Below are 14349 nucleotides of genomic sequence, written 5' to 3'. Positions count from 1 at the left end.
TTTTTAGGCCAAAGTTGTTATTGAACTATTTGTAAAATCCGTGCTTCGTGGAACTGTTTTCCCTTCCGTATTGGTTAAGCTGAACAGCTTTGAAAATTGGTAAGATTACATAAAATCTCCTGAATGCAGTGGATGTGCTGGTCGTGTTTCATGAGATTCCAACACAAACAAATCTTTGAAAAAAAACTCCCTACTTTTTTGTTATTTCAGGTGGTCTGGGTGTGTTGCTCATACATAAAATTGTTAGGGTTCTTCTAAGACTGCTTCAGAGGTATAATATTTCAGGATTAAAACGCTGAAACAGGAGTAAGGCAACTAAGCTTCAGCATTATGCCTTTTAAAACTATTGAAAAGTGGCATTGCACCTTCCAACTTGCCCGTAAGCCTTTGATACTTTTAAAGCGTAATCTTCTTGTAAAGCAGTTCAGATGTTTGCTAGTCACTTAAAATATTGATCTACTTCATGTCTAGTTCAGTGTTTTGAATGGTGATTTATCGTTAATTTACTGTCCTTGCCAGTAAATTTATAGAATTTGACCTTCCTTAGACATTGCTGTTGAAACTGTTGTGGTTTTTTATAGAAAAACTTACAAGTAATAATGATTGCAGAGCCACTGGCCTAGAAAATAAGATATGTGCGTTTCAGTCTCTGATCCATGAACTTTTACGTGTATATGCAAAGTAAATACTTCCAGCAGAAGGGATTAAACATCTCCAGGTAATATGTTCTCATTTGGCCACTAGGTCACTCATCTGAATACCCATGGGAGAGATGCATGGAAATCACTGGTAAGTGTTGACTATTGGGAAATAAAGTGTTTTGATTTTTTTTCCAGAAGTTTTGTAAAAAAAATCTGTCTTCCTCATTTGATAAAAATTGCATCATGTCAAAAGTTTAATGGTGGGTGAACAATATTTTAAGCTTTTAATCTTGATAGGGACAGTTTTAGCTTGGGTTTGGATGCAGTTTGAATGATATTTTGGGGAAAGGATTGAGGTGGGAAAATGTAGTTCCTCTACTGATGCTAAAACCCTAATTATTTTTACAACTGTGTCCCTTAGCATCTAAGTTACAGTTAAGGTTTTGCTGGACACAGCTGGTTTGCAGGACACATAGGCATGGATGGTGACTTATATTTGCGCACTGCAACTGATGTTTCCTGGTGTGGTCAGGAGAGAGGCTAGCTAGGAAGAGAAATCGGATTAATTAGCATTTGACTTTATTTGTAATACAACTATCGCAATACTGTGCTACGCTTTCCTTTTAATTTTGCAGATGTTCAATCGTAAGTTATGCTTAGGTCCTATATAAAAAGAGTTTGCAATCTAGACTTTCTAGACCAAATCACGGGTAAACAAAAGACACACCTCACAAGTTGATACGATCTACAAAGTGCATCCAGGGGTTTGTTTGTTTTCTTCTTCCTTCTAATGCTATGAAGCATTTTCATTCTGTTTTATCTTGGGACTTTTTCAAGGGTAGAAACGTGTGAAATTATATTTTTATTTGCATAAAGATTTCAAATGCACTTCTCTTGGAGTCTTAATATATGTAATACGTGTATTTTTATATATATGAAAAGCATTTGGCTAAGTTTTAGTGTTGCTTCAATTTCTTAACACAAAAGGGAAGTAAAATGAATAATCATAAGCTTTTGAATCATGATCTCAGAAATAATTCTTGTCTAGCTGCGTATAGTTTGTAGAGTTACACAGTATGCTCTTTAATTAACATTGAGACAATATATAGTGGGTAAAGAATGCTGTCTTGTGATGAAATCAAAGAACTTGATTTAAAACTCCCGAGTTATGTATCTAACTCTGTCGCTGCCTCTTTGTTAGATCTAAGACAAGCCAAGTAACTTCTCTCTGACAAAGTTAGAGCATGTCTGAAAGCTACTAGCTTTCATAAATTAGCACTTTTGATTGCCAGGTAAAAAGACAGGTATGAAACAGGGTGTAGGAGACTCGGTTACACCGAATAGCCGGGTGATAAGGGAGACTTTGAATTGTCTGGCTTTTTTGTAATGGCTAGCAAGTACAGTGTTACGTTCACTGCGCTGATCTTCCACTGCTATAAAAGGCACTGCCTCAAACAGATGCAATTAAATATTATCTAGAAACCAGATCACTACATGTTTTCCGCGACTTCGTTTTAATTTTGTTTCTATCTTTGCTGCCACGTTGTTGTTCTTGATCGTGAGTTAAAAGGCATGCTCTGCTGGGCAGCTGAATGCACTTTGGCAATGTGAACTTTTTAAAAAGCTAAAAGATATAATAAAAGCTTACTGGTAGAGCATAAACCAAGCTCAAAGAATGTCTGGAACTAACAGTGTAAGCCAGAAGTGCTTGCCCTTTTGAAAAAAATGAAAAGAAAAGAAAAGAAAAAAAGGGAAAAAAAGGAAAAAAAAAAAGCTTTGGCAATAAAGGAAATTATAACCAATTGTAATGGTTATAACGCTGCACAAATAAGTACTACGTACAGAGCAACTATTACTTAGTAAAAGTTTTGCTCTCTCTTACCAGTTATAGAACATGGTAACTTTTCTACACTTTAAGTCCACCCTGAATCCCTTTGGTAGTTTTTTAGGGGAAGAAAAAACAAAAACCACAAGGCAAAAAAAGAAACAACCGCTCAACCAATCCCATATGAAACCTTGACTCACTGCAGCCTGAGGCACGGTTTAGAATCCAGCTTTTTGGAAAGACGAGTTCTTCCTGTTGCTGGAGAAGGGAGGGGAGGGATGAAAGTCTGTGTCATGGATTTCAAATGCAACTTGATTCACAACATCGAGGACTGGTCGCAGTGCTGTGCACTTTCAAGAGTGGTTTTAAGGGCTTGTTTTTTCCTTAGGTGATGAACTGTTGATATGCCTCAAACTGGGTGAATTTTGAGAAACTCATCATCAGCTTAAATCCGATTTGCCTTTCCTAAAATTTGTCCCAAATAAGTGGAGACAAAGGAAAAGCAAAAGTCACTTGGGGTCAGTTTCATCTCACCTAACTTTTGGCACCTACATTGTAAACTACTCCCACTATCTTCTTTAAATCAATGAGTAGATATTGGCATGCTCCGGGTACAGCAGCGCTCTTTGAGAAAGGGAAACAGAATCATAGATTCTGTTTCCCTTTCTCAAAGAGCGCTGCTGTACCCGGAGCATGCCAATGCCTTTGAGAAGGGGAAATAAAACTCTAGAAGCGTGTGTTTCTTCCCATTGTATATAACTACTACCTTGGAGAATATCTACCAATGCAGGTCACTGCTGCGCGGTCAGGTTTACCCTACCTGGGCCATTTCTGTTCACGGCTTTTGTAGCGTTAGCTGTGTCTCAAGATAAACAGTGTCGATATTGTCGCTGTCACAGCTTTATTCTGTGCCTTGTATTTGTTATTTTTTCATTAAAATCTTGGATTGAATGATAATCTCACTTTCATTGAAAAAAAACCAAATCCTCAAAATACTGTGAAAACAGAGAAAGCTTAGTGTTGTGATTTGCAGGCTGATGTCCCAATAGTTTACTGAGAATCAACTCATGCTTTTTGCACTTTTTGATGAGCAACACTGCTGTCAATCCAAACTAAATTTCTATTTCTTTGGGTTCCAGTTCCTCCCAGACATGAGTTGCGCCTGCCCATCAGATTTTAGCTGTTACTGTGTCTCATAGCTAACTTCATTTGCACTGTCAGATGGAGAAAACCAAAAAGCAGGTCTTAGAAGTATAGAGACGTAATTTGCCTATACGGTTGTGTAGGTTTCTGGTAGGACAGAAGAGTTGCCACCATTCTGTATATCCTCAGTCCTTATGGAGTTTCCAGCATCGCTTTGGGCAGGACCCAAATGGATCACAAATAAATGAGCAGTATGGGTTGTGCGTCTGGTGCCTAGCAGCATTACGTGTTGCAAGAAAAGCAACGTAACAAAGAAAAGGAGAAAATAATGCTCCTATTTACTCTGTAAAATTGAACATGCCGCAAATTGTTTAGTTTTGTGAAGAAACCCGTGTGAGACTTCTGAAGCTTGTGCGATTGTTGCAATGACGAGGTAGTCAGGTGATGATAAATTCTCATAAATTCTCGGCGTCCAGTTTAGTAATGATATTGCAGTATTGGGAATTGCGATATGTGAAAAACATCAAAGGTTTTATGAAACCTAAATAACCTACTTTTAAAAAGAAATTCTTTTACAGCAACAGTAAGATATCCAGCCTATAACCCTTAATTTTGTGTTTGCTGTCACTAGGCCTGTTACTCACCAGTCCTTCTAGATTGATGCCTAATTAGATACCTAATTATCCATTTCCTACTGCTTTCCAGCAGCTCAGCGAACACCTCTAAAAACCCAGACATGCTGCAAGTAGTGAAATGTTTGGAAATTTCTGAGAAACCCTGGGTGGATTGTGATACAAGAGATTTGTCAAAAGTAATTTGATATATGACCATAACTAATGATGGAATCCCAATCAATGCGAAGGAGGAAACTCTCATAGATAACTGAAGTCGGTCTGAACTCAAGATTTATGGCATTCCATTTTCTTTCCATCCAAAACTTTCTCACAACATAACAAAAAGCAAAGTTCACATACCAAAAAATCTGAAAATACCAGGTCAAACGTAAGCAATTAAACCCAAGCAATTAAAACCTAAGCAGTTTAGTAGGTCAAGGATGTGTGACCCAGCAAAAAGGCCAGCCAATAGATAATACAAGGGCTGTCTCCATCTCCGCAGACCACTGCATAAAATATAGGAGTAAGACTGAGCGGTGTGTTTTCAAGGGGTTCTGAGAAACAGAAATTCCCACTGAGCCTTTCCTGCCCTGCTCACATAGTCTCTAACAGGGATTGTAATAGTGTGATTGGAAAATGGTTTTATTTTTTTTCCTCCCTCAAGTTCTTGAGGAGGAAAAAATAGAAAACCAATCCTGTCCTAGTGCTCCTTTTTGAAATAGTGTGTTTTGCTTTATGGTAGATACAGAGGGGAAATGATCACAGATCCGGTGTATATATAATATATGCTATTTATTGAGTATAAAGGTGTATATGAATTTGCTTACATTAAAGAAAAAAAAAGGAATTGATGAAGAAAATGGTGTGAATAAGGGAATATGACCTGATTTCCAATTTCAAGGAATCTGAACATTTCTCATAATTTCCGACCCTTGCAATTTATAGTGAACATTACAATACATTGATTTTTTTTTTAATTATTTTTTTAACCTCCATTTTTGATTGTGATTATTTGATAATTTCAACTTGAATTTGAAAGACTGTGTTTCTGTTTCTCAGATGTGATTCATGTGTCAGCATTACATCATTCCTACATGTTCTTCCACAGGTGGTTTCCTGGCAGAATGTCAGGGGTTCTGCTCTCTGGACTTATTTGCTTGCTCTTCGTCTTATGAGCCCCCAAGAAGCAGTTCTGATCTGTTTGAAGCCAATGACAGTAGATTGCTTGAACTGTGTTTGCCAGGCCCATAGGGAAAATAATCAACTTGATCCTTTTATTGATTTGGGAATTAAGTCATTCCAGGTTTTTGTCATACTTCTTTATGTCAGTCCAGTTGTGGAAAACTCATGTTTCCTTTAGAAAGAAAGGAGAGTTCAGGCCTTCTATGCCATGTGCTTCATCACAGTTTCTGGATTTTAATTTAAATAAATCTGGTCTATAGTGATAAATATGCTTTGTATCTTTAATGGGTAGGATTTAATGCCAAACCTGCACTATCGGCAAAACCAGTGAACATTGTTTCTCTGAGCTCTTATGGTACCAGGTCTTTACGAAAGCAAGAACCTGATAAAAGACCAGCGCGTTGCAATGCTAAAAGCCCCCAAGATAAGAAAAATTATTGAATAAAGCTTTAAACAACATCCAGAGACACAGATTAAAGGATTTGCCTCGGCCATTTTAGGGGAAGTGGGAAATGGCAGTTGCAGAAGCACCAGCTGAGGTATGCCTTGCCTAGTGGAACTTGCGTTTCTCCTTTTGTTGTGGAGAGTGGAATTCAGTCTGTGACTACAGTTGAGTGTCAGAGATCCCACGCAGGTGGGTTTTGATGGAGCATCTTTCCACTCATTTCTTTTCCTGGGAACTTTAAGAATTGTAAGTGTACAGTAAAAAATAATACAGTAATGATACTTCTCTAACAATGCTCCTATAGACTTCTTAAATCTAATAACTAAACCCAACACTGTTTAGTTTACATAATGTAAAGTAATTTTGCTTGCAATATACTTTTCACTCGCTAGATGTCTTGGTGATCTGTGATGTTCTGGACATGGTATGATTCTTGGTAAACTGAGTCTTGGAAAAAAAACCTGAGACATAACTGGATTCTTGAAGTTTTTTTGAACCGTCCTTGTTAGCACAAGTCCTATCATTTTGAGAACCTCTTCTGGATTTTAGTATCTAGAATGTGTGTTCCTCGGTGCCTGCTATGTGATGAGGATATGATTACACAATTGTACCATATAGCGCTAATTTTGCTTTTTAAGGAGGAATGGGTACTTTTTGAATCTGAAAATAGTTCTGGATTTTTCTTTCATGTAGTTGAACTCTGGGTCCTAATGGATCTCTAGGTTCTCTTGTCATTGTTGGAAGCTCATTCTCCTCAACTGCTTTGGAAAGCAAATGTTTCATCTTCAGGACGCAGCACATTGCATGCCTTCCAGGCCTGCTCTCGTGGAGTTGACTTCTTAACCCCCCCAATCATATTTTCTTTCTCTCTTATTTCTCCTCCTCCAAGTCTTGATAGCACAGGCGGGTTACAGGAAGGTGAGGGTATATGAGGACTTACCTTTTCTCCTTGTATCACCAGATCAGTATAAGGGAGGGGTGCAACAATTAATGTACAGTCAATAATGAGGTATGAACTAGTTTGACGTGGTCTTAACTACGTATGTTACTAATACAGTTATGATTTCCTTTTGATTTATTCAGGAAGGTGGTATGCTTCTCGGAGACATTACATATCAAGTTTTGTGTTGGTATATGTGCTTTCAAGAAAACTTTTCCGGACTTCTTCAGACAGCAGAGGCAACTCTTCCATATTGCACGAGTTCCCTTTCATCACTTGCCTAAATCTCAAATCTGTGTGTTTTAATCTGAAAAAAAAAGAAAAAAAAGGCAGACAAAGAGTTGATATTTAATTAGGTTGTCAGATGCTTGATTTTCACAAAATACTTCATAAAGTGTTGTGGAAAGAGTAAACTTCTGTGGAAAGCAAGAATTTGACCTTACTGTTCTTTATAATGCTAAATATTTATGACTGACTAAAGTATTTACAGAAGAGCTAATCTGCACATTTTAAAGAGGTTCCAAAAATTAAAAGCAGCTGAGGAGAGCAGTCCAATATCTGGCAAAGGATCTGGCTGTATTTTCCAAAGTATATCTCTCGTGTATGATATACATGTGAAAAACAAGAACTTATATTCTGTGTATTAGGTCTATGTGATGAAGATAAAATGTCAAATTCCATGTCTGAATTTTTAGAGTTATCATTAGATTACAAATATTCAGGCTCCAGCTTTGTAAAAACTTGAACACGTTAGCACAGGCAGTAATCGTTCGTCCTGTTTTTAAAGATGTAAATCCTCATCTTGCGTTGGCATCACTTGGAAGGATGCACAGTGTCTCTAGGGATGAAAACGGTGCTGTGGAGTTAAGTCTCTAAGCTCTGGCACACAGAGTCAGGTGAGAGAGGGCAGGAGACTGTTCTGCCGCTCGGCTTTTTTGGGTTGGCCGATGCTCTGTGGCATCCTCTGCCAGCACAGCTCTATGTTGTAGCCGCCTGGAAGAGCTCAATGGTTACGAAGCTCAGAAAACCCAGCTCTTGAAAATGATCTCTAGGTGTTTGCGCAGCTGGTAGAACAAGCAAGAGGAAGCTCCAAACATGCAGCCCTTTATTGTGCTCCCCAAATTCCTGGGACTCTGTCAGGCATCAGCATTTTTTGTGGCTTGCTATGGGCGTTTCTCACGCTGTTTTCCAGCTGTTGCCATGAACCAGGTACAAAAATCCATAAAAGACCATGCTATTTCTAAAAAGATTAATTGCCTGAAGGATTTTTGTCTTTGACGTCTATGCTGTCAGCACATCTTCATATTCAGCGTCTGTAGGAAGAATTCACATGCATGATTTCTGAGATCCAAGTACCTCAGCAAAAGAGAGATTCATGTAAGAGACTGCAGGATTCGGGTCTGACATTTTGCGGTTTTGGGGAACCCGACGCTCTGCCACGGGCGCTGTCATGGCAGTTCTGTGTTGCCGGTTCCCACTTGGGCCTGTTCTTGACAAGCTCATTAAGACACTACAGGGGAAAAAAAAAAATCTCATTGCAGGTGATTTGGGTCTGAAGAGCCAGACAATTCTACCAATCCACGTAAAACCAGGCGTGCTAGTAGGGCAAGAGAGAGCCTGCTGTGAAAGGGCCGAGATCCTGTTGTACGTATGAGCCAGTACTGCTCCAGGAGAGTTTCTGTAATCACCAAGCTGTCTTTGAATGCAGTTAACAAGGCCAAATGTTAACACAATATCACGTGTTTCTGCTCTGAGGAGTATCTCTTAGGAAAAAGCATAACTGTGCCCAATTTTAATAAGTGTTTCTTGACCAGGCTAAATCCAAGTTGTCCTTCCTTCCCCCGCCCATCTTGTTTAGCCACATCCCATCCTGGATGTGTATGAAGGTGGCATGTTTTGTTTGTTAATAGGGTAGAGTGTACAACTCTGATCTGCATTACTATTAATTTTTAGTTCATAGGACACTGGTATAATCAAAATTATTATGAAGAGGGGCACTATTATTTGTTGTGCTCTCACACTTGTGAAAGTATCAGATGAATAGAGGAAAAAAATTCAAAATCATCCTCTTTCTGTGACTGAAGACGGACAGGTTTTTAAGACAGGAAACTAAGATTATTTTTAGAAAGAGGGCACAGTAAACAGAAGAACTAAAATGTTTTGCTGAAATCGGAAATTACAGCTTTTAAAATCTTGTGTAGACAACGACTGAAAGTTCTGGAGTAAGACCTCTTTGCTCGAGCTACTTTGAAGCAAGCTATGAATTAAAGCTGAACGTTAAGAATTACGGTTAAGCAGAGCTTTTGTGTGTTGTTTTATACTTCATCGGGACTCAAAAGGGAGCAAATGGTACAGCACATGGAGATGAGGATGTTAGTGTCAGCTCAGTTTCCTCTTCCTGTTTGTACAAGCGTTTGGGAATAGCTGGGTGGTTTGATGGGATGGGAGAGGAGGCAAATGAAGAGATGTTTTTGGAAAAATCAGGATCATCCTTCATGTCATAGGACTGGGCAGATGTCAGAGCTGAAGGATTTCTGTCCTCCTCATATTAAATAATTGGACTTTCCATTATAATTACTGACTTTAGGAGAAAGATATTTCCCCTGCAGAGTCATATTTCTGCAAAATAACATTTTGCAACGTTGTACTGGAAGCATTATGAACGCTGCCAGCAGAAGATGCGGTACAAGGTGGTGGAACAGTGTATCGGTGCTGACTGTCGTCATGTGGAGTCAGGCTGCTCTGAGTCCTGCGCCGCTGTCAGCTCTGCGTGTTCATCTTCTCTCTTGAGGTTGTGAACAACAGAGAAGAAAGAACTCAGCGTTCTGGATGGGTGATACCAAAACACAGCGGTATCCCTGTTAACAGTTAGAAGCACACAGTTTACTGACTTGTGTGGATTTTAAATAAATTCCTATAAAGAAGGTATGTCTTTATGGTGTAATCTTGTTTTCTGTGGTCTGTGGGAAGTGGGGGTTTATATTTTTAACCCCTTCTCTACAGTTTGAACGGTCCCTGCTTGTGCTCAGTGATTCTGGTCAGATGAAAGTTTGGATTCTGCCCAGCAATATTTCTGGCAGGAGTTCACCTGAAGGAAGTAGTAGAGCGAAGTGTGATCCTGTGCCAAAATCAACTGTTGTAACAGTTCATCCTCTGGCCACTCTGCCCTATCTGTGTGCAAATGCTTCCATTTTTATTCTTGAATTCATCATGAATTGAGAGACGTTTTGCTGCTGTTCTTTCCTCTGTGGTCTGGCTGCCACATCTCGCCTTCCTTGTTGTCAAAACTGTTTATTTCAGATAATGGCCTCTCAAGCAAAGCATGGAAAACTGCGCACCATTTTGGTATGTTTCACCCACCTCTGGCAGGATCTTTGGTAGCTTCTGCTGCAGGAGACCTGCAGGCGTGGGTACGTGGGTGTGGATGTGCTCGAGACCTAGAAGCAGGGAAAGACAAATCTGTCCTCCGCAGTTCTTGTAATGCTTTTCTTTTTGTCCATATGAAACTTTTTAATGACGTGAATATATGGTTAAAGAGAGAATCTTTCATCAAGAACGGGATGAGGATTTCATTGTACGTGTGTAGCATAAAGGCTGTCGGTGGCACGGCTGGTGTTAGTCGATGTTACTCTTCTGACCGTGCTTATGTGGAGGGGCAAGGGCATTGTCTGTTCTTCATGCAGGGAGGAAAGCATGGCTGTGCACCGAGGAGTCTCTAAAGTGATCCTGTTCATTTACAAAGAAAGTAGAACAATCAGTTTCCCTGCAATTATTCCAGGATAGGAATAATAGGAGAAGGTTTCCTCGCTTTCAGCTGTCACCCTCGTTCAGCTAGCACCAGACCCAGCAGCTTTCTCAAAGTTTTTCCCTTTTATTCACGCTGCCAGGACTTCAGCAGCTGTCTAGATGTCATCTTTCTTTGATGCATCTGTCCTTTCCCCCGTGCTTTTTCCTTTCCTGGTGTCACAGTTGCACATCCTGTTAAAAATATTTCCTGGGAAACACCTCTATTAATTCCTGGGCAAACCTGAATAAGCTTTCTTTGGAGTGTAGGTGACGCGCCTGCGGTTTGGTTTTGTCTTTGGCCATCTTGAACATTTTAGCTGGATAGAGGGTCGTGTTTATAGTCCTAGTTTGTGCAGAGATTTATCTCGGCTCATAACAACAACAGCTACTGAGCATCCTGACTGACTGTATATGTAACTGGGATAGCCATCGCCATTATCCCCACACTGCCATAGCCTTTTTTTTTTACTGTGTATTGATGTATCAGGGCTTCTTTGTGTTCGCAAGGATTACCATTTCTTGTCAGTACGTATCCCGGTATTATGGCCTGCCGATGGATATATATACGAAGGGCTCTGGTCATCATTGTCAGCAGCAACGTAAGCTGCGTTTTAGGCTACTGGGATTACACACGCTCAGTTTCTACAGGGATGATCTGTGTGTAATTGATAACCACTATCACTTAAGGGCTGGGTGCACATCTGAACAGGCACATAACATCCCTATAGGAAACTTCTTGCAGAAGCTGTGTTGCCTGTATACTTTAAATAAAAGTTTTCAAGCTGCTAGTTTCAGGCCAACTGGAATAACTGCGTATTTCAAAGATTTTTAGAACACAAAATCCACTAGAGCACCTTCCTTTTTGAGGTGGAGACACAACAGGAGAAAGAGGGAATGTCTGCAGCCATTGAAACTGCCTGCTGAGCTGATTTTGACCATATAAGCTAATAAAGTTCAACTGTGACCTTGTTTAAGCTTATTCCAAAAGTGAAGTCATTTCTGGCATCCAAAGCGAGTCCTTGAAGCTTTAAAATCATGGCTCTGTAAACTGGGTTCTTCTGCGTTACAAATAAACTATTAGTATGCACCATTTAAGACGTGAATACGGGCTGTTTTGCTTCAACCCATATGCACAGTTCAGGAGGTCAGGCATTACCGCAGTATCTCTCCTGTTATTTTAGGGCTCTCGCGTGTTATGGTTGGCCCTGATCACATGGCGTTTGGTTTCACTTATTTTTCCATGGGTTTGGCTTTTAAGAATAGACACATTTCAAGAAAAATCCAACGAGTTGTAAAGTTCACAAAGGCTGAGGACTGTGATGGCTTTTAGACTGGAGCGGTTGAAAGGAGATAAGCATCTTGTTCTAAGGACTGTGGCTGTTTAATCTAAATATAGTGTATCTAAGTTATGGGTAACGGAGAGAGCAAAACTTGGTGCGGGTTATGGGGTAGGGGAGAGGCAAAAAGAAAACAGAGGCAGTTAGTGTCGGAGTAGCCCTTAACGACTTTCTTACTTAGACCAACTGTTGCTAAATTACTTGAAATTTAGAGGCAAACAGAGCCAAAAGTGGAGAAAGAGCGCTCTTTGTTGAAGTAAAGTCCAGTAATTAGTTTGATAAATAATACCAGGAGTGGAAGAGGGATTCCCTTCTGGTGAAAATGCTGACCCTTTGATCCCCCGCTGCGGCTCATCATTTAAACTGGTGTTTTTCTTGTTTCTGTGGTTTTTACTGTAAGAAGTTTCTCCTAACCTCTGTGTAAAGACCTGTACAGCAAATGTAGGCACCCTTTGTTTAAAGAGTGCCTGGGGGGTAGAGTACAAATTCCAAAGCCTGCATTTCAAAATGTATGTGGCTGTTTAAATGATCAAATACTAGTAGTATTAAAAGGAGTGTGTGTCTCCTCTGTTGTCTCACTCCTGAAAATTTGCCTCGGGGCTTATAGACTGGCCGTCTAAACGATGTGGTAAGATTTTCAAAACCAGGAACTGCTTAATACTTTAGAAAATTTGTTTGCCTCAGACTCGTTCCTAAAAATGCTTTTGGAAATGGAATGAAATGCATTAATGCCAGCATGAAAGAAGTGCGTTTTGTGTAGCTGTGGACTGGTGGAGACTGTAGCTGCCGATGTAGAAATATTAGAAGGCAAGGGAGACCTGAAGGAATGTGTGCGTAGGTCTTTCAGTCATAAAGAACGGTGTTACAGACACATAAATCCAGAGAACACGCAATTGTGTGAGGAACTGTGGATGTGGAGTCCTGAAAGACGGGTGAATGTGGCAGGGGTTGTTCAAGCTGTTCAGACTCTGCCAACAAACCACTCAAGGGAAGCTTGATGCTGCAGTCCTAACGCTCGTGGTTGGTTTCTATCTCCCAGGAACCTGCCCGAAGGTCGGTGAAAGACCGAAACGCTTCATGAGAAGCTACGGAATAAGATGATAGGCAGGGTCTGTCTCTCCACTGTCTCCTGCACCTCCTAGAGTACTGGTTACTCATGCTACAGGAAAGGAGTGGGTTTAACTTTGACTGTTTTGGCATAACGAATTTTGTTTAAATACCCATGACAATACCAAGAGCTGAGATTTGGGCTTGTTGCAAAATTCGCCTCTTTTGTCACTGTTACTCTAATCCACATTAAAACTTGATTCAAGAATGCACTATTTTGGTAATGTAGATTTATCACACTTGCAGGAGTTTGGATGTGTGAAGATCAAGTTTTATGATACTAATAAGCTTTTGAAGACATCTGACACCTTCTGTATTTTTTTCTACACACTTGTCTTAAAATTGCTGGAGTGGTCATACAGTTAAACATAAGATAACTTCTGCTCCAGAGAAGAGCACAATAGAAATAAAGCAATACATCTACAGGAATATCTCTGGCTTCTGACATGGCAGCATCGGACTGAAATGAGAGATTAAAAAGTTGATGTTCTGGTGGAATACAGAGACATAGTCTTACTTTATTTTTACATTAAACCCAACTTTGATGTGTTCTTTACCAGTTCTCAGTTCTAACTGTTGCTTACTGGACTTGTGTCACCCTCAGAGGGAATTATTGAGTGAAAATCAGAAGCGTGTGGTGAATAGTTTAGTGGGGCCACAGGAGTAGTGTTCACCACTATTTAATGAACAGTAGCTGCGCTATGTGAACAGTGCTGGTTAGCTCTACAGCGAGGCGAGGATTAAAACTGGGAACATAAGTATTTCCTTGCTCTCTCAGGAAAGGAAAGTAAGAACCAAGACTCCAAAAAGAAACAAGAATGTCTTTTTCTAATTTTTTTTTAATTTTATTTATTTCTGCGTAGCGTTGCCTAGTTCAACAAGGACTTAGTTGACTGATTTAACCGAGGCCCCATTAACATGGATTTTACTCTGGGTCACCTAGAGTTTAAGAAGTTCAGGAAGAGAGCAGAAGAAATATTTTTCAATGCACTTTCAGCATGCCGCGGCGGGGGCTCTGCAGCAGGCGAGCTGTTGTGTGCCACGGGCCAGATCTCTTGGACGGACCCAGTTAACCTGGGAGGGGAACCTTGTCCTTAGTGGCAGGAAACCTATTATTTATTATCAGTCAAAACTCAAAAGTATGCACAGGTCTCCAGAGAAGAACAGGGATGCAAAAGTAGCGTCACGTTCGTTAAAAGGTATCTGTCCTCTGCTTCTTTCCTGCTTAACGGTGCGAAAGTACTAAGACCCTTTCTCATGTGTTCTCCGGTGTATTTTGTTAACCCACGCAGCTTCCAAATGATTTTTTTTTCCTGTCTCCTCATGGTT

This window comes from Rissa tridactyla, chromosome 4 (genome assembly GCF_028500815.1).
Source record: "Rissa tridactyla isolate bRisTri1 chromosome 4, bRisTri1.patW.cur.20221130, whole genome shotgun sequence".
Lineage (NCBI taxonomy): Eukaryota > Metazoa > Chordata > Aves > Charadriiformes > Laridae > Rissa > Rissa tridactyla.
This window is presented reverse-complemented; position numbering follows the sequence as displayed.